Source organism: Schistocerca nitens, chromosome 4 (genome assembly GCF_023898315.1).
Source record: "Schistocerca nitens isolate TAMUIC-IGC-003100 chromosome 4, iqSchNite1.1, whole genome shotgun sequence".
Taxonomy (NCBI): domain Eukaryota; kingdom Metazoa; phylum Arthropoda; class Insecta; order Orthoptera; family Acrididae; genus Schistocerca; species Schistocerca nitens.
This window is the reverse complement of record NC_064617.1, coordinates 928,116,836-928,138,563: the sequence shown is the minus strand read 5'-3', so window position 1 is coordinate 928,138,563 and position 21,728 is coordinate 928,116,836. Positions and strand designations below refer to the sequence as shown.

Below are 21,728 nucleotides of genomic sequence, written 5' to 3'. Positions count from 1 at the left end.
TTACGAAATTTAATTTGCAGCGACATTATACGTCGTACCACGCGAAAGACTACGGACGTGGAAAATGTGATTGACCAGACCGTGCACAGGAAGTTATTAAACATAAAAGGAAGCTATCCGAAGAAGATCTGGACGACGAAGAAAAATCAACTGAGGCAGCTCTCAGAGTGGGTTACAAAATTGCTTTGCTTTTAGCAAAATCCCTGCGCCCCTTAACTGATGGCGATTTAATAAAAGAATGTTTGGTAGTTGCAGCGGAACATTTGTGTCCATCTCAAGTTGAACAGTTTCGGATTGTGCCATTATCTAACATGACCATTATGCGTCGCATACAGGACATGGCAGACGACGTCCAGAGCCAGCTTGCAAATATCTGTTAAGATTTTATGGCGTATTCTCTAGCTCTGGACGAAAGTGTTGATATCACTGGAACAGCGCAGCTTGCCATATTTATTACAGGTGTTAACAGAGATCTTCAGGTGAGGGAGGAGCTCCTCGATGTAGTAGCCATGAAGAACACTACAACCGGAGGTGATATTTTAAGTAGTGTTGAAGAAAGTGTTGAAAATATAGGATTGTCGTGGAGTTCTTTAGTTTCAGTGTCTAAAGATGGTAGAGGCATACACTAAGCTAATAAAATTATGTGCCACGTGTACATTCTCCTTTATTTGTTTCATTTGTCGCAGTAATAATTCGTGAGTGATATCCCTGCAGCTGACCGCGGATTTACATCGACTGGCGGCAGCTGTTGTGTACCCCACGTGACTCTCCCCACTCTCCGCTCTGGTCCGGTAGTGGGGGTAGCGTGCTCGCGCTGCTCCGTGCTCGCGCCTTGCTGCTCACAGCTTGCTCCGCGAGCACGTATGTTGTGAAGCCCTGGTTTAAGTAGTTCTAAGTCTAGGGGACTGATGACCTCCGATGTTATGTCCCATAGTGCTCAGAGCCATTTTTTGATGGTGCTTACCTGTATGAGCAGAGCGGTGAGTGCGCACGCGCAGCTGGCCGTGGAAACACCGAGTCCGGACAGGAAGAGCGACTGCTTCAGCCGCGAGCAGTAGCGCCGGTACAGGTCCTCCAGCTCCATCTGGAACACGAGGGCATTCCTAACATTTGCACACGTTCTGGAAACATAGTCTTCTCTAAAATAGTGCCAGTCAGTCTTTCACTCTGTGATTACGAAATCAACTCAAAATTGTAAGCCACAGTGGCACTTCAAAAAGGATTTTGCTTTTTATGGACGGTGCAAAAACTCCAGCCGTCATTACCTCTGAAAACATAATGATGGGAGCTAATTCTAACAAACATTGCTTCCAGATGCTACGGCTGGACTTACGCACTCCAGGCATATGGGACGGAGGGTCTGTGCACCCTCCTTGCGCCTTCTATAGTCCTGTCTCCTGGGAAGAAGCTACCGCACTGTCGCAGGTCTGCTGTTATCGCTTCCCTTGACTGTAACGAGGATCGCTACGAATTTCCTACATCGCTTGGCTACTAGCGATAGGTATTTTTGTAGGGATGGCACGATATGTTTAATTTCCCACAAAAACAATCGTGGTAGAATGTGTACACCCTCAATCTCAAGCGCTTTGAAATATGACAAACAGTCGGAGTAGAACAAAACACACCCTCGCAGTGCGTACATCTTTCTCGATGCACGTTCACCCTGAGACTAACGCCACCCGTTGTTGTTACGTCGTTCCGGAGACTCTATTCTCCAAACGTAGCCAATCAGAGGTCGGAACAGACACCTCTTTCTTATGAGGGCTTGCTCCGGACAGGCAATGGGAAACGAGGAGACATATCATTACTTTCACGTGAGTGACCACGCACCCAGCGCGGGTAAGGACAGTAAACATACCGCACCGTTCAGTTTATCATATTTTTCATAACATTACCGGTTTCCATATAGCTCATTATTTGGCTAGAATAACTGTTTCCAATAAACCAACACCATGTTTTCCATTTGGCAGATCTGAGCATAGGGCCGTGACTGTCGTAAAATAGGTAAAACTAGAAACACATAGCCGGCCGCTTTGGCCGACTGGTTCTAGGCGCTACGATCCGGAACCGCGCTCCTGCTACGGTCGCAGGTTCGAATCCTGCCTCGGGCATGGATGTGTGTGATGTCCTTAGCTTAGTTAGGTTTAAGTAGTTCCACGTTCTAGGGGACTGATGACATCAGATGTTAAGTCCCATAGTGCTTAGAGCCATTTGAACTATTTGAGAAACGCCTAAAATAAACTCACTTGAAATCACAACGATATTAAACCTTCTCCGCAACGAGTTAGTAAGCTAGTCAGACGTTTCGCAAAACCTTAAACATCGCGCTACATTCGTCCCTCGATCTGCTGAAGTAAAAGACAGATCACCTTGTCAACTAGCATCTGCTCTCTTGTCTAAGTGTAAAATATGTGATCAAAAGTATCCGGACACCATAAAAACATATCTTTTTCATATTAGATGCATTTTGCTGCCGCCTACTGCCAGCTTCTCCATATCAGCGACCTCATTAGTTATTAGACATCGTGACAGAGCAGAATGGGGCGCTCAGGACTTCGAACGTGGTCAGGTGACTGGGGGTCACTTGTGTCATACATCTGTACGCGAGATTTCTACACTCCTAAACATACCTAGGTCCACTGTTTCCGATGTGGTAGTGAAGTGGAAACGTGAAGTGACACGTACACAACAAAAGTGTACAGGCCGACCTCGTCTCTTGACTCACAGAGACCACTGACAATTGACGAGGGTCGTAATGTGTAATAGGCGACCATCACACAGGAATTCCACACTGCATCAGGATCCACTGCAAGTACTATGACAGTTAGGCGGGAGGTGAGAAAATTTGGATTTTAACGGTCGAGCGGCAGCTCATAAGCCACACATCACGGCGGCAAATGCCAAACGATGTCTCACATGGTGTGAGGAGGGTAGACATTGGACGATTTAAAAATGGAAAAAATGTTGTGTAGGTGTAGAGCGACGAGTCACTGTATACAGTGTGGCGATACGATGGCTGGGTGTGGGTATGGTGAGTGCCCGGTGAATGTCATCTGTCAGCGTGTGTAGTGCCAACAGTAAAATTCGGAGGCGGTGGTGTTGTGGTGTGGTCGTGTTTTTCATGGAGAATGCTTCCACTCCTTGTTGTTTTGAGTGGCTCTTTTACTGCATAGGCCTACAATAATGATTTAAGCACCTTCTTGCTTCCTACTGTTGAAGAGCAATTCGGGGATGGCGATTGTATCTTTCAACACGATCGAGCACCTGTTCATATTGCACGGCCTGTGGCGGAGTGGTTACACGACACTAACTTTCCTGTAATGGACTGGCCTACACGGATTCTTGACCTGAATCCTACAGAACACCTTTGGAATGTTTTGGAACGCCGACTTCGTGCAGGCCTCACCGACCGCCATCGATACCTCTTCTCAGTGCCGCACTCCGTGAAGTATGAGCTCCATTCCCCAAGAAACCTCCCAGCACCGGATTCAACGTATGCCTGCGACGGTGGAAGCTGTCATCAAAGCTAAGGGTGGGCCAATACCATATTGCATTCCAGCATTACCGATGGAGGGCGCCACGAATTTGTAAGTCATTTTCACCCAGGTGAGCGGATACTTTTGATCACATAGTGTATAAGGACGATCAAAAAGTTTTCATTTTTACGCATTGCTGCCTACATGCAACGTAATGCGACACCGATGCAGGTATACAAACACCAACATGTAGACAAGGGATTAGTGTGGCATTCGTGTCTTTCCAACGTGCGTGCGGTCTATGCGGATGCGTGAACTATCGCGACTTGTTATCAATGCATACGGACAGGCCCAATGTACTGTTATTCTTTTCTTGGTTCCCGAAGGACAGACACCGGTAGACCTCCATCTGTTAATGTATAATTTGTATGGGGCAGCATGTCTGTCGGTAACCACTGTTGCGGAATGTTGCGCCAAGTTCCCAAGCAGTGCCGCTACTTCATGATTACGCAAATCCGGTATCGAAAATTTCGTAGACCAGCTCAAGAGGGAGACACACTAACAGCCGCCCTATATCCCTCATATCTCCCCAAGCGATTATCGTGAACTCGGTCCCCTGAAAAAGGCCCTGAAGGATCAACCATTCCCGTACGGTGAGGATGTGCAGCAGGCAATTGGGACTTCTTCACGCAGCATAACACGGGTTTTTACAAAATGGATACCTTTAACCTGGTTCGTCGGTGGGATGACAGCTTCGTTTCAATGCTCAGGGCGATTTTGCCTTATTGGCATACCGATTCCGGACTGTACAGCTTTCGAATGGAAGCTTTTGTGTGTGTGTGAAAGCTTATGGGACTTAATTGCTGAGGTCATCAGTCCATAAGCTTACACACTCCTTAACCTAAATTATCATAAGGACAAACACACACACCCATGCTCGAGGGAGGACTCGAACCTCCGCCGGGAACAGCCGCACAGTCCATGACTGCAGCGCCTTACACCGCTCGGCTATGGAAGCTTTTCTCACCCCTTATATGATACATACTGAAATCTAGACCGCACAATGGAGGGTCCGCTAGCCGGCCGCCTCCGCGGCCAAGAGGAGGTGCACCACAGCCTTCTAGTTGATTTTATCAACAACAGCTTATTTCCCATCACTTCCAACCACTCTTCTGCCCACCAACATATCGTAAGTAGGCTGTTTAGGTTTTTATGTTGGTAACGCCACGTAGCGCTCTGTATGAAGATCACTGACTGTGGTGTGTGCAGTCTGTGGCTGGTTGGCATTGTTGGAATATTCTCTATTGTAGTGTTGGGCAGTTGGATGTGAACAGCACGTAGCGTTGCGCAGTTGGAGGTGAGTCGCCAGCAGTCGTGGATGTGGGGAGAGAGATGACAGAATTTTGAGAGCGGACGATGTGGACGTGTATCCATCAGAAAGAGTAAATTTGTAATATTGAATATCGTGAACTATATATATCTTTCATTTGCTAACTATTCCAATCAGTAGTTAGTGACTTCAGTAGTTAGAATATTTTATTTAGCTGACAGTATTGGCGCTCGCCGTACTGCAGTGGTTCGTTAACGAAGATTTTTGTGACGTAAGTGATTCATGAAAGGTATAGGTTACTGTTAGTCAGGGCCATTCTTTTGTAGGGATTATTGAGAGTCAGACTGCGTTGCGCTAAAAATATTGTGTGTCAGTTTAGTGTTGATCAGAATAAGTACAGAGAGAAATGTCTGAGTACGATCAGTTTTGCTCAGCTGTTTGAAAATCAAATAACTTAAGAGGTTTATCAGCACAGTCATTTATAATTTTCCAAAGGGGACACTTCGTTTCAATATGACGCCCTTACCTCTTAACACTAATGGTATAGCATGAAATACGTCAAAATTCAAATGGCTCTAAGCACTATGGGATTTGACATCTTATCAATGCCCGTGGCAGGATTCGAACCTGCGACAGTAGCAGCAGCGCGCTTCCGGACTGAATCGCCTAGAACCGCTCGTCCACAGCGGCCGGCCGAAATACGACATCACGTTGATCCAAAGTCTTTTTGAGTACATTCCTTCTTGTCTCTCACATCCGTTAACACATTTCTCTGAATACCAATGTGGCCTGGTACCCAGTAGAATGACTCCTTATTTCCGAACTTCTGTAGATGGAAAAGACAGTCATGAATGTTGTATGCTGTGTTTAAGGCAGAACAAGGGCAAATAATTTTCTGCTAGCGATGTAATAGGTCATCCGATGAGCAGAAAGCAGGGATGTGAATGGCATTTAGGATATCTCTGTAGCAACTGATTTACTGAAATCATTAAGCTCGACGTTTCCGACTCAATAATTCATCTGACGGAAGAAGCTAGTGCCTATGGATGCTCTAAGCCTGTTTCTCTTCTGGGTTATATGCCTTTTACTGATATGAAGCCACTCGGGGAGTCGGAGCAGATGAATTTTTCAAAACGAATGCGTCCAACTTGCTCCATGCTCTAATGACTGCATTTAACTTCGCGTGAGATTCAATGAATCGTAAGGGCACACCCATAAAACAAAATGAAAATAAAAGTACTGACCTATTAAGACAGTTTCCTTGCCTGCGAATGTTCTCATGTAATCATGTTAATCATCTTGCTGTAAATTATTTACTTAAGACCGTACTCAGGTACTGTCACTCCTGTTTCTCAGCAAGTCAAAAAGAGCTCAGGAACTAATTTCATGCACCGACACAAATTTTTAAGCTAACAGCAACCCTCAGCTATCCTTCCAACCGGTACGAATCTTTCTTGAATTCAGGCAAAGATCTGGTTTCGAATCTCGGTTCTGCTAAGTGCTCAAGGCAGCGTATTTATATTGAGAGGATTGTATGGCTATAAAAGATCAAAGAAAAGGCTAAGATGCTACGACGTGCACGCGTATACACTTTTAATTTTTCATCCCTGGCTATTACCACTGAAAACAAAGCACTTTTGGCACAATGTACGAGCTTTCTGCGGCCCTTTGCATTTGGTTCCGAAAGCTTGGGTTTCAGATGATGTAGAGTTTGAAGTTTTCTATAGTTCCGTATGACCAAGAAGTCGATAATCAAGTCACTTTTTGACATATAGGAAACGGAGGGCCGCGCGGGATTAACCGAGCGGTCTTTACCGCTGCAGTCATGGACTGTGCGGCTGGTCCCGGCGGGGGTTCGAGTCCTCCCTCGGGCATGGGTGTGTGTGTTTGTCCCAAGGGTAATTTAGGTAAAGTAGTGTGTAAGCTTAGGGACTGATGATGACCTTAGCAGTTAAGTGCCATAAGATTTCACACACATTTTTTGGAAACGGCGGGTGTGAGGCAATGGCTAAGTAGACGTCAGACAACGAATTCTTTTCTTAGAATAATTTTTCAGTGTGAAAAACGCCAAGTTTCACCGTGGTTCGGAGCTGACGTTAAGCCGTTAGTCCCTGTGAATGGCTGCGTAAATGAGATCAAAAGTGGGATGGAAAGCAATGACATGCCACCTTCTCGTAAAGTTCACTTTTCAAATGAATTTACACAAACTAAGACAATATGTCATAGAGGTATCCGTAGCTGCTCGTAATGATACGTTCACAGCTATCTCGAAAGTGGATCCTTTACTAACCTATGTTTACCGAAATGAGTTTGCTTCTATTACCGTATAATTTCATCTCTGTCAGTTTTCGGTACTAATTATCATAGACCGCGTGTAGATGCAGAGACCAGCCCTCAAGTCAACTATAAACTTGAAATAAGCATCCTATTCTCGAAAGAAGTCAATTTTCAATACGCCATTACCGATTAAAAGAATAATTTTTTGGACCTATTCTATTGCCGACTTGGATACCGATGGAATCGCCACTTCTAAGTTTTCATACGAAGTGTTTCAAAAGAGAGGATAAAGGCATACTAAATATCCTCGTAAATACAGTATTAGCTACAGTATACATTAAGGCAACCATGGTTCAGTTGTTGTTGTTGTTGTGGTCCTCAGTCCTGAGACTGGTTTGATGCAGCTCTCCATGCTACTCTATCCTGTGCAAGCTTCTTCATCTCCCAGTATCTACTGCAACCTACATCCTTCTGAATCTGCTTAGTGTATTGATCTCTTGGTCTCCCTCTACGAGTTTTACCCTCCACGCTGCCCTCCAATGCTAAATTTGTGATCCCTTGATGCCTCAAAACATGTCCTACCAACCGATCCCATCTTCTAGTCAAGTTGTGCCACAAACTTCTCTTCTCCCCAATCCTATTCAATACCTCCTCATTAGTTACATGATCTACCCACCTTATCTTCAGCATTCTTCTGTAGCACCACATTTCGAAAGCTTCTATTCTCTTCTTGTCCAAACTGGTTATCGTCCATGTTTCACTTCCATACATGGCTACATTCCATACAAATACTTTCAGAAACGACTTCCTGACACTTAAATCTATACTCGATGTTAACAAATTTCTCTTCTTCAGAAACGATTTCCTTGCCATTGCCAGTCTACATTTTATATCCTCTCTACTTCGACCATCATCAGTTATTTTACTCCCTAAATAGCAAAACTCCTTTACTACTTTAAGTGTCTCATTTCCTAATCTAATCCCCTCAGCATCACCCGATTTAATTTGACTACATTCCATTATCCTCGTTTTGCTTTTGTTGATGTTAATCTTATATCCTCCTTTCAAGACACTGTCCATTCCGTTCAACTGCTCTTCCAAGTCCTTTGCTATCTCTGACAGAATTACAATGTCATCGGCGAACCTCAAAGTTTTTACTTCTTCTCCATGGATTTTAATACCTACTCCGAATTTTTCTTTTGTTTCCATTACTGCTTGCTCAACATACAGATTGAATAACATCGGGGAGAGGCTACAGCCCTGTCTCACTCCTTTCCCAACCACTGCTTCCCTTTCATGCCCCTCGACTCTTATAACTGCCATCTGGTTTCTGTACAAATTGTAAATAGCCTTTCGCTCCCTGTATTTTACCCCTGCCACCTTCAGAATTTGAAAAAGAGTATTCCAGTTAACGTTGTCAAAAGCTTTAAGTCTACAAATGCTAGAAACGTAGGTTTGCCTTTTCTTAATCTTTCTTCTAAGATACGTCGTAAGGTTAGTATTGCCTCACGTGTTCCAACATTTCTACGGAATCCAAACTGATCTTCCCCGAGGTCGGCTTCTACCAGTTTTTCCATTCGTCTGTAAAGAATTCGCGTTAGTATTTTGCAGCTGTGACTTATTAAACTGATAGTTCGGTAATTTTCACATCTGTCAACACCTGCTTTCTTTGGGATTGGAATTATTATATTCTTCTTGAAGTCTGTGGGTATTTCGCCTGTCTCATACATCTTGCTCACCAGATGGTAGAGTTTTGTCATGACTGGGTCTCCCAAGGCCATCAGTAGTTCTAATGGAATGTTGTCTACTCCCGGGGCCATGTTTCGATTCAGGTCTTTCAGTGCTCTGTCAAACTCTTCACGCAGTATCTTATCTCCCATTTCATCTTCATCTACATCCTCTTCCATTTCCATAATATTGTCCTCAAGTACATCGCCCTTGTATAGACCCTCTATATACTCCTTCCACCTTTCTGCCTTCCCTTCTTTGCTTAGAACTGGGTTGCCATCTGAGTTCTTGATATTCATACAAGTGGTTCTCTTCTCTCCAAGGGTCTCTTTAATTTTCCTGTAGGCAGTATCTATCTTACCCCAAGTGAGACAAGCCTCTACATCCTTACATTTGTCGTCTAGCCATCCCTGCTTAGCCATTTTGCACTTCCTGTCGATATCATTTTTGAGACGTTTGTATTCCTTTTTTCCTGCTTCATTTACTGCATTTTTATATTTTCTCCTTTCATCAATTAAATTCAATATTTCTTCTGTTACCCAAGGATTTCTATTAGCCCTCGTCTTTTTACCTACTTGATCCTCTGCTGCCTTCACTACTTCATCCCTCAAATGGTTCAAATGGCTCTGAGCACTATGGGACTAAACATCTATGGTCATCAGTCCCCTAGAACTTAGAACTACTTAAACCTAACTAACCTAAGGACATCACACAACACCCAGCCATCACGAGGCAGGGAAAATCCCTGACCCCGCCGGGAATCGAACCCGGGAACCCGAGCGTGGGAAGCGAGAACGCTACCGCACGACCACGAGATGCGGGCCTACTTCATCCCTCAGAGCTACCCATTCTTCTTCTACTGTATTTCTTTCCCCCATTCCTGTCAATTGTTCCCTTATGCTCTCCCTGAAACTCTCTACAACCTCTGGTTCCTTCAGTTTATACAGGTCCCATCTCCTTAAATTCCCACCTTTTAGCAGTTTCTTCAGTTTCAATCTGCAGTTCATAACCAATAGATTGTGGTCAGAATCCACATCTGCCGCTGGAAATTTCTTACAATTTAAAACCTGGTTCCTAAATCTCTGTCTTACCATTATATAATCTATCTGATACCTTTTAGTATCTCCAGGATTCTTCCAGGTATACAACCTTCTTTTATGATTCTTGAACCAAGTGTTAGCTATGATTAGGTTATGCTCTGTGCAAAATTCTACAAGGCGGCTTCCTCTTTCATTTCTTCCCCCCAATCCATATTCACCTACTATGTTTATGGTTCAGTTAATATCAGCCATTATTCGATTCAGAAGGAAACGCTGCTGTACGGCAGTTAGTCTTCCGATCCCCACAGACAACAAGTGTCTGGAGGAAGATGACAGTTTCGCTAGCCCACTCACGCAGGCCGACGCCGAATACAGCCCCAGCCCTTTGACGCGACGCCTGCGAGAAGTGACGCAGTTACAGCGTCGGCTGTGACAGAGAAGCGCCCTTCCGGCCCTTTGAACTCCCTTCTCCGTTCTCTACTGTTTCTCCCGCCGGCGTCGCCGCTTATGAAGCCAGACATATTTCGCCAAAGTCAACGCGGCCGCTGACCTGTGCGTCGCTCAGGCTCATATCTGTTCTGCAGCGAGACCACAGCTTACGTCACGGTAGTGTATATTTAGCCCTTAGCCCACAGTACTGCGCTGATATAGCGGTATGGTGATGGTGACTGAATTCCGTATTGCGAAGATGGTTATGAGAAACTGAGATCTGTTTGACAAGATGGGAGCAATGGTGCATGGGCAACAAGATGAACATAGCAGGTAATAAAACGACTCCATACTTCTAGAAAAAAAAACGTTCACATAGCAAAAATTCCGAATGATTAAGATCAAGACTTACATACATTAGCTTGAACACTTACGATGAAATGATGGACTAAAAGTGTTGTCAACAAACTTAGAGATACAGATATCAGAAAGAAATTTGTGCAAACTCCAATTAAATACGGCGGAAACTTTAACATGTTTCAGTATTTTTTGTTCCATTCGTAATGAGTTTACCTAGAAAACAGCGAGGAAGATTCATACCTAATTTAATCCTCACAATCATTGATTCTTACAGTTTCCACTTGGCGCTAATGGATTTATCACAACACTCTGCCATCAGAATGTTGATAGGTTGATTTCCTATCAACCTATCTAAATACTAGTCGTTTTTACGAGCATTAAAAGAACAATCTTAAGCGTTCCCTCTGTAATAATTACTCAAACGTACGTGAAGTTCAACAAATTGTTTCTCGACTAGAAAAATGCAATCATCTGTAAAGGATATCGCTGCAAATCTATTCATCCAGATACATCTCACCAGAAATAGTTCATAAGTGTTCCAGAAAATTCTCAAAAATGATTGCACAGTATGTGTGTGTGTGGGGGGGGGGGTGGCTGGCTGGCTGTGGGTGGGTCGATGGGTGTGGTGTGTTCTGCCATCTTAAACACAATATCAACAACTGAAGTTTTAGCTGTATTGACAAATTTAAAATTCCTATTAAATAAAAATTTATAAAGAAAACTTCAGAACAGCTGCATTTCAGTTGTACTTGTCTTTCTATGGATTAGCCCAATCGCCGTTGTACTGGGTTACTGAGTAGCACTGCAACTGATTTCTTAAGAGCGAAAGACAGCAAGCTCAGACAGTCACAAAGAATATCATCTATTCATCAACTCCAGCGAGAAATTTTCTAAGATAATGCAGAGTATAACGTAGGCTGACTACGGGAGCTACTCTATGATGTGTGGACGAGGCTACTTTCTTGTAGTTTCACGTGTCCTCTTCTCTCTCTAGATGGTGTGAGCAAACGACGACTGCTTCCTCTCTTCAGCGTACTCAAGGCTGTCATCCGTGTTCCTTACAGTTTGTATTGTTAATGGATAGATTCATTAGGTTCTGATTTACAGCTTCGGCTTTCCATAATCACCTTTTTGTGTTTGACTACGTTCTTTTGTAGATATTTCCACTCCATCGGAATATTCTACCGAAATAATTATTGCCTCTTTGGTTATGAGGAAAGTGTGACGTCCAACTCTGTCTTCTTTATGCGCGTGACCAAACAATTTTTTAAAAGTCTGCCCGTATTTTAATGGAAAACTTTTAGATTTTAAATATCCGCATGATTTTAATCTAGATTTATTAATACAGTAAATATACGAAATCTCTTAACCGAAAAGATACACGAATGCATTTGACAATATTACACCAAGCTTCCTATAGTCTGAAAATGCATGTTTCAGATTTACACTTAATAGAAAAGTTTAAAGATCGTACGTGTGTACGTCGATGTCCTTCTCTAGAAGAGATTTCAAAAATGGTTCAAATGGCTCTGAGCACAATGGGACTCAACTGCTGACGTCATTAGTCCCCTAGAACTTAGAACTAGTTAAACCTAACTAACCTAAGGACATCACAGACATCCATGCCCGAGGCAGGATTCGAACCTGCGACCGTAGCGGTCTTGCGGTTCCAGACTGCAGCGCCTTTAACCGCACGGCCACTGCGGCCGGCTAGAAGAGATTTCGGAAGCCGTTATCGAGTCATTCGACGGATGAACGGAGATGGTGTCTTCGGTGGAATAATATAGGTGCTCAGACAAAGGACCTTGGTTATTGAGGAGCTGAGTGTATACTTTAAAAGACTGTTAAAAAAAACTATAAAAATAGTTCGACATTTCAATTTCTCTCACTTTCTCTCTCTCTCTCTCCCTCTCGTGTTGTTTCTTTCCACGTTTTAGGTGCATGACTGTAAAACCTGCTTAACAACGTGGATGATAGAAAATGCCCATAGGAAACTACATACAACTTTTAAATCCTAATCAGTTTGCAAGGCCGAGCGATGAAGCGCAGGGATTACACGATGGACTCACATTCGGAAAGATGGCTGTCCCAGGCTTTCCGAAACTGCTTAAGTGAAATGCCGGGGTGATTTCTTTAAGAAGCACAAGATGGGTTTATTCCCACCCCTTACGAAAACCGAGCTTGCGATCAGTCTCTGATGACCTTATCGTTGACGAACAATTATCCTTCATCTTGTGACCTTTCTTTCATTTTGCTTTGCATGAAATAAAATAGTCGAAACAATATTACTCTAAGGTTAAAAAAACTCACAAAAAAATCAGGTTTATTTATAAAGGCTTCGAGGAAATTTTTCTTCCAGTGCGTCTGCGCTTTTCGTCGTTCCCGTTGTGTAAAGTAACTGCGTTTTGGTTAGGAGTCCTAGCTCGGGACTCATGAGGACCAATATGATTTTCTCAGTATAGGTGTGAAGTTAAGGAGTGAATAATCACGAAACATAGTGTGGGATGAGGGTGTAACAAAGTTAAAATTTTCAATAGGGAGTTATTTCTCACCCATTGTATTTAACTAGTCTCTCATGTACTGCGGTCATTGGGATTAAAGTCGAATCGAAGCTCCAATAACCTTAGTGCGTCGCGAAGCCCTGGTCCTGTTCCTGATTGGATTTTCTTTTTACCAGCGTCTCACTGTGCGTTAAATATTATTCCGTAAAAGTACGATTAACGTCATCAATGTGACTTGCCGGCAGGGTAAGAACACCGCACTGCTGTACCGAATGCCTTAGTTTCATCTCAGAACGTTGACACCCAATTCTGCAAAGAAGTTCATGGGAGAAACAACTCAAGCAGATTGACGATAATTTTTGTTGAAGTAATCATTAGCTAAACGTGTCGTGTATGAGTCGTCCGTGAAGTAACTAAAATCTATACATAAAATAATACCGCCTAATAACTTTGTATTATTTAAATGTTCGAATAAATGCTAAACAAGTGTTCAAATAGGCCACCTAAGACTCAAACGCTTGATACCGTCACATCAATACAGATCACACCTATTTGAATACGCAGGGCCGGTTTAAGACCCAGTTGACACAAGGCACCGCTTGGGGTGCCAAGTTGAGTGGGCCACTCAAGTGCAATATTTGTACACAGTGCGAATCGCAACCAGTTGCGAGAGCTGACACGGGTGAAAGTTACGATGGTAGGAGGGGAATAAAAGGGCGGGGGGTGGGAGAGGGCGGATACAAGTGATATGTCGCATATGTGTAAAAATGCTCTCGAAACGATCCTGCGAATGTGGCAGGATTATTTTTCATCTTGCGAAACTGATTCGGTCAATCAGCTCTCGCTAAACTGCGTCGCTCTGACCACAGACTGACCGCTGCACTATCCTCCGCCCTTTGAATGCCAGTTGTTTCTGCCTGAAATCCCATTGTAATTATTTTCTGAAGTACCTGTACCCTTCGTATGAAACCAGCGATGTTATTGTAAGACAGAGACGTCTAGTGATGCACTGAGGTGTTCATACGAATGTAGCGCATTGTAGCAGTCAGTCACAACGTTCAAAGGAACAGTAGTCGGTGCGATTATGCTAAGTGTTTGTAGGAGATTGCGACACATGGTTTGTTTTATAGTGATCGTACTGAGGAGATCGTGGACAATAAAAGTAGGTATATCTACAGTTCTTGTGAGGTAAATTTGAGTTCGTACCAGTGCTTTTATGAGTGGTTTCGAATTGAGAGCACTTTGGCAAAACGCACATTTGACAGATGTACTAAATTTTAGGACAGTTTTGGATCGTTATTTAGGACTATAATTTGTTTTAGACATAAATTCATGGAAATAAATTTAGACAAAGTTGTCTGCGGAGTGTAGCAATCTGGTGCAATATTTAGGATTCAACACTATGACAGTGTACGATCATGGTATCACCAGAAAACCGAGGAGCCGCCAGCACATCACAGGGGGCCAAAATTTCTGAGGATGGGTTTAATATAGGCCGAAACCGGTTAAATAAACAAATATTATCGCCATCTCTACTCTTGATTTTAACCTAATCATAAGTTCATGGAAGCTTTTGTGAAGTTACCTTCAAATATATCTCATGAAATGATGGTTGGTTGAAAACTGACGTACCAGTGGTTCCAAAGTGAAACGACATATTTAAAACAGTTAATTGTTTACTTTTTGCAATTTTCCTGTATTCGTTGGTTACTGTGACAATAAAGGTTTATTCCGTGACAAAATTAAAATTATGTTTCGAAGTGAAACCAAGTGCATGAAACAGTTGAATGTTTACTTTCTCCAAATTTCTTCTTGTATTCATTGCTTACTGTGATGGTAAAGCTCAATTCTGTAACAAAAATTTAAAAATTGATTTTTTCATGTTACTGGAACTCGACACGTTAATGGCGTCACCTGTAAGCTGTATGGAGGGTCGTGGGTTCAGCACACGGCTCTCCCAGGCGTTGTCCGTTTATCAGATCTTGGAGGCTCTGCTTCTCATTCAAGTAGCTCCTCAATTGTCATAACGATGCTGAGTGGTCCCTGTTCCAATTCTCCCACAAAGGTGAAAATCCCTGGGAGTATCGCCATCGCCTCGCGGGGTAGCCGCACGGTCTAGGGCGCTTTAGCACGGTCTGGATTTGTGATTTCCTGTCAGAGAGGTCACAGTTCGTAGTAAGTGACGGAAATTCATCGAGTAAAACAGAAGTGATTTCTAGCGTTCCCCAAGGTAGTGTTATAGGCCCTTTTCTGTTCCGTATCTATAAAAACGATTTGGGAGACAATCTGAGAAGCCGTCTTCGGTTATTTGCAGATGACGCTGTCGTTTATCGACTAATAAAGTCATCAGAAGATCAAAACAGACTGCAAAACAATTTAGAAAAGATATCTGAATGGTGCGAAAATTGGCAGTTGACCCTAAATAACGAAAAGTGTGAGGTCATGCACATGAGGGCTAAAAGGAACTCAAACTTCGGTTACACGGTAAATGAGTCTAATCTAAAAGCCGTAAATTCAACTAAATACCTATGTATTACAATTACGAACAACTTAAATATGCAGGAACACATAGAAAATGTTGTGGGGAAGGCTAACCAAAGACTGCGTTTTATTGGCAGGACACATAGAAAATGTAACAGACCTACTAAGGAGACTGCCTACACTATGCTTGTCCGTCTTCTTTCAGAATACTGTTGCGCGGTGTGGGATCCTTACCAGAAATGACTGACGGAGTAGATCGAAAAATGTCAAAGACAGGCAGCACGATTTGTATTATCACGAAATATGGGAGAGAGTGTCACAGAAATAATACAGGATTTGGGCTGGAAATCATTAAAAGACAGGTGTTTTTCGTTGCGACGGAATCTTCTTACGAAATTCCAATCGCCAACTTTCTCCTCCGAATGAGAAAATATTTTGTTGACACCGACGTACATAGGGAGAAACGATCACCACGATAAAATAAGGGAAATCAGAGCTCGTACGGAAAGATATAGGTGTTCATTCTTTCCGCACGCTATACGAGACTGGAATAATAGAGAATTGTGAAGGTGGTTCGATGAACCCTCTGCCAGGCACTTGAATGTGATTTGCAGAGTATCCATGTAGATGTAGATGTAGATGATTAAAAAACATTAAAGTCCAAATGTCAACGAAAAAAGTTTGTTTTGATGAGATCTTGGAGCTCTAGTATGTGGGATATTATCGTCCAAGACTGAACTATTCCGGCTGCCAACAACGAGACGTATAAAGTAAGTCTCAGGTATGAAAACATGCCAGCACGAAAGACAGCGCGTTAATCATTTTCTCGAACAAACCATGGCACAAACTGCATTGTCGGGTTGCCAACGAGCTAGATATAGCATGCCACGGGTTTCACTCTTGTACCAACGTATTTAACGCAGAGAAGCGAGAAACACCAAATACTCTGCAAAATCTGTCATCTACATTCCAATCTCAGTCTTCCCATACAGGTTTGAGTTTCGCGCTGCGTCTAGTAACATAGACATCACCCCAGGCACAGATCCATGGTTGGATTCTTGGAGGCGAGGTTACTCTTCTTATTTTCTGGCAACCTCTTTCCCCTCAAATACACACTCTAAGAGAGAGAGAGAGAGAGAAAGAGAGAGAGAGAGAGAGAGAGAGAGAATAACGATGCACCACGAAGAAACTGTTCGAATGAGACGGAAGTACGTAGATATGATGCACGTGTAGAGACAAACAAATGATTACGATTTCAGAAAAATTGGACGGTTTACGAAGAGAAAGAGCTTCACAAATTGAGCAAGTCAGAAACGCGCTGGTCGACCTCTGGTTTTTATGCAAGCAGTTACTTGGTATGGCATTGATTGGTACAGCTGCCGGATGTCCTCCTGAGGGATATTCTACCAAATTTTGTTTAATTGGCGCCTTAGATCGTAAAAATCTCGAGCTGGTTTGAGGGCTGTGCCCTATAATTGTCCAAAAGTTCTCAACTGGGGAGAGATCCGACGACCTCGCAGGCCGTGATAGGTTTCCGCAAGCATGAATTCAAGCAGTACAAACCTTAGCCGTGTGCAGGCTGGCGTCATCTTGCTGAAATGTAAGCTCAGAATGGCTTGCCATGAAGGACAACAAATCGGAGCGTAAAACATCTTGACTGGAGTAGGACTGTCTTGTGTGATGAGTTCTGCTTCGAATTGAGCCACGATGACCTATGAAGACGTGTCTGGGGACAGCCCAGACGGCGATGGGATACGAATCTTACTGTCACCTTCCATATGGTCCGACGTCTGAGGTGCACCATTTCTTTTCGTAGCAGGGTACCTTTTGCTCTCATCTGCGGCACCGTTGCAGCACAGCCAGATATTACTTGTGTTTCTCTCGATGACTTTCCGTAAATTATTACGAACTGTGTCCTTTCCGACACAAAAATCCAGAATCCAGTTCCAAAACTGAGACGATACTCCACAGATGCGTAGTTTGGGGTTGGGTTGAGTTGTTTCGGGGAGGAAACCAGACAGCGAGGTCATCGGTCTCATCGTATTATGGAAGGACGGGGAAGGAAGTCGGCCGTGCCCTTTCAAAGGAACCATCCCGGAATTTGCCTGGAGCGATTTAGGGATATCACGGAAAACCTAAATCAGGATGGCCAGACGCGGGATTGAACCGTCGTCCTCCCGAATGCGAGTCCAGTGTCCTAGTCACTGCGCCACCTCGCTCGGTGGATACGCAATTTGGCTGGAAGCTGCTTGTAAGGACCGGTGTCAAAAGCCTTCTGAAAATCTAGAAATATGGGATGAACTTGAGATATTCATTACTTCGTGTGAGCAAAGAACCAGTCGTGTTACGTAAGAACGATGTTTTCTGAATGTGTGCTGACTATGCGTCAGTAGATCGTTTTCTTTCTAATAGTTCATAATATTCAGACATAGTATATGCTTCAATATCGTTCTGCAAACTGATTTCAGTGACACGGGTGGATAATTCAGTGGATTATTTCTATTTCCTTTCTTGTGTATTGGCGTATTCTGTGCAAATTTACAATCCTTAGGTTGGGATCTTTAAGCGAGCGAGCCGTTGTATATGATTGTTAAATATGGAGCTATCACATCAGCATATTCTGAAAGAAATCTTATTGATACACAATCTGGGTTTTATTAAATGAATTAAATGTTTAAATGTGTGTGAAATCTTATGGGACTTAACTGCTGAGGTCATCAGTCCCTAAGCTTACACACTACTTAACCTAAATTATCCTAAGGACGAACACACACACCCATACCCGACAGAGGACTCGAACCTCTGCCGGAATCAGCCGCACAGTCCATGACTGCAGCGCCTTAGACCGCGGGGCTAAGTGAATTAAGTTCCTTTGTTACACCGAGGGTATATATTTCCGAGCTACTCATGCCGAGATCTGTACTTGGTTTGACGTTTATTGCATCTTATTTTCTGAAAAAAAAATCGAGAAACCATGTTTAGTAACTCCGCTTTAGTGACGATGTCATCAGTAACATTCTGATTGCTATCGCACAGTGAAGGTATTGCCCGCGGGAGGCAAAGGTCTTAAGTTCGAGTCTCGGTCCAGCACACTAATTTAATCTTCCAGGAAGTTTCATAATAGCACATACTCCGCTGCAGAGTGAAAATCTCATTCTAGCGAAGATATTGATTGTGTGTTGCCACTGTTGCACTTTATGTAAGATCAGAGTATCTTTGGATTATCTGCCAGATTTAGAGACAGTGTTTCATCGTGAAATCTACTATAAACGACATTGCAGGGTCTGCGAATACATTTCATTTGACTAATAAAAGCATCTCACAATGAAGTCCGCCCTAAATATCGAGCTTCTGCAAAACATAGCCAGTTTTGTACATTTTGCGTTCTTTCAAATTTTGCATGCTTTTCCCGTTGGTTCTGCATTCGTGAATTAATGGGAGCTAAGAAGGGGAAGTGATGATGGTGTGGTGGTGGTGGGGGGGGGGGGGGGGGAATGGAACGTGTATGTACACTACTGGCCATTAAAATTGCTACACCAAGAAGAAATGTAGATGGTAAAGGGGTATTCATTGGACAAATATATTATACTAGAACTGACATGTGATTACATTTTCACGCAATTTGGGTGCATAGATCCTGAGAAATCAGTACTCAGAACAACCACCTCTGGCCGTAATAACGGCCTTGATACCGCTGGGCATTGAGTCAAACACAGGTCGGATGGCGTGTACAGATACAGCTGCCGAAGCAGCTTCAACACGATACCACAATTCATCAAGAGTAGCGACTGGCGCATTGTGACGAGTCAGTTGCTCGCCCACCATTTACCAGGCATTTGAATTGGTGAGAGAACTGGAGAATGTGCTGGCCTGGGCAGCAGTCGAACATTCTCTGTATCCAGAGAGGCCCGTACAGGGCCTGTAACATGCGGTCGTGCATTATCCTGCAGGGATCGAATGAAGGGTAGAGTCACGAGTCTTAACACATCTGAAATGCAACGTCCACTGTTCAAAGAGCCGTCAATGCGAACAAGAGGTGACCGAGACGTGTAACCAATGGCATCCCATACCATCACGCCGGGTGATACGCCAGTATGGCGATGACGAATACACGCTTCCAATATGCGTTCACCGTGATGTCGTCAAACATGGATGCGACCATTATGATGCTGTAAACAGAACCTGGATTAATCCGAAAAAATGACGTATTGCCATTCGTACACCCAGTTTCGTCCTCGAGTACACCATCGCAGGCGCTCCTGTCTGTGATGCACCGTCAAGGGTAACCGCAGCCATGGTCTCCGAGCTGGTAGTCCATGCTGCTGCAAACGTCGTCGAACTGTTCGTGCAGATGGTTGTTGTCTTGCAAACGTCCCCATCTGTTGACTCAGGGATCGAGACGTGGCTGCACGATCCATTGCAGCCATGCGGATAAGATGCCTGTCATCTCGACTGCTAATGATACGAGGCCGTTGGGATCCAGCACGGCGTTCCGTATTACCCTCCTAAATCCACCGATCCCATATTCTGCTAACAGTCATTGGATCTCGACCAACGCGAGCAGCAATGTCGCGATACGATAAACCGCAATCGCGATAGGCTACAATCCGACCTTTATCAAAGTCGGACACGTGATGGTACGCATTTCTCCTCCTTACACGAGGAATCACAACAACGTTTCACCAGTCAACGCCGGTCAACTGCTGTTTGTGTATGAGAAATCGGTTGGGAACTTTCCTCTTGTGAGCACGTTGTAGGTGTCGCCACCGGCGCCAACCTTGTGTGAATGCTCTGAAAAGCGAATCATTTGCATATCACAGCATCTTCTTCCTGTCGGTTAAATTTCGCGTCTGTAGCACGTCATCTTCGTGGTGTAGCAATTGTAATGGTCAGTAGTTTAGCTACCGTCATACACCGCGTGGTTGCTTGCTAGCAGACATGTACTGAAGCACTCAAGGGTCGAGCATGCCGTTTTGTTTAGGAGTTTTGTGGTGATAAAATTGAATCAGAGATCAACAATGAGGTCACCTAGAGTTCCACTCAGGCATGAGCAACGTTAAACCAGCGAGGCTGATGACGCTCTAGTGATTGGGACCTTAGTGACTGGTTCTGCAAGCAGGTGTTGTGTGCCTGGAACTACGTATAAACTGCATCCCGGTTCTATACACACGCAGCCAATAACGCCCTCGGGTCGGGCTGTGCGTTTGGCTGAGTCCTTTCACGTGCGGCAGCCGCCTTTCGCAGTTTTCCGATAAGGACGTCACCCGAGAGTTCGGCGTGTCTCAATTTATCTTTCGCGCCTATTCATTTTCTTCTTCGCCATATTCGTTCCCTCCCACCCCGTTTCCTTCATTTGACGCCGGTGAAGGGAGTGACAGGTTCCCTGTAAATTGGGATCCTTTCATCGAAGTGGCGGTTCCCGTCTAAATTCAATGGAAAATAGAAATGCGACTGCGCTGGGAGGTACGAGCTTCGCTACGCTCCTAAGTGCAGAGTCGGCAGTAAACGAGGTCCACTGAGGGAACCGCCTTCTGCTGGCTGGCGCCCTTTCACGCCGCTGCTTGCTACTGGCATGAATACCTTAACACTTCGCGGTGGTTTCATCTGTCGTGAACGCCACAGAAATGTAAACTACTTCATCTGTTCAATTACTTCAGGGAAAACTTTCCTGACTGGGGAACACTTACTACGAAGAAAATGTTTTCGGAATGCCGGGGCCCATCTAACGTCACAGCACCATGTCTGAGAACTAATTCGTTAGTGACAAATTTGATTAAAATAGTTCAAATTTCTCTAAGCAGTATGGTACTTAACATCTGAGGTCATCAGTCCCATAGACTTAGAACTACGTAAACCTAAGTAACCTAAGGACAGCACACACATCCATGCCAGAGGCAGGACTCGAACCTGCGACCGTAGCAGCAGCGCGGTTCCGGGCTGAAGCGCCTAGAAGCACTCGGTCACAGAGGCCGGCTGACAAGTTGGTATTAGAAACGTAATACCAGCATGCTCGTGAGTAGGAGTGTCACTTGAGAGCGGCATAATGTTCTAAATTTTTGGACCATCACATATATGACATTTTGATTTGCAAGAAACAAGTTAAAGA

The 21,728-nt window shown here is 43.9% G+C and overlaps 1 long non-coding RNA gene across 1 annotated transcript in view; it reads right to left on the bottom strand.

The window, feature by feature from the left end:
- Positions 1–21,728, bottom strand: part of LOC126252891 (uncharacterized) — a 525,565-nt gene that overhangs the window by 38,629 nt on the left and 465,208 nt on the right. The window contains exon 4 of the long non-coding RNA XR_007545866.1: positions 965–1,084. This is a non-coding gene — a long non-coding RNA (uncharacterized LOC126252891). The remainder of the gene's footprint in view (positions 1–964; positions 1,085–21,728) is intronic.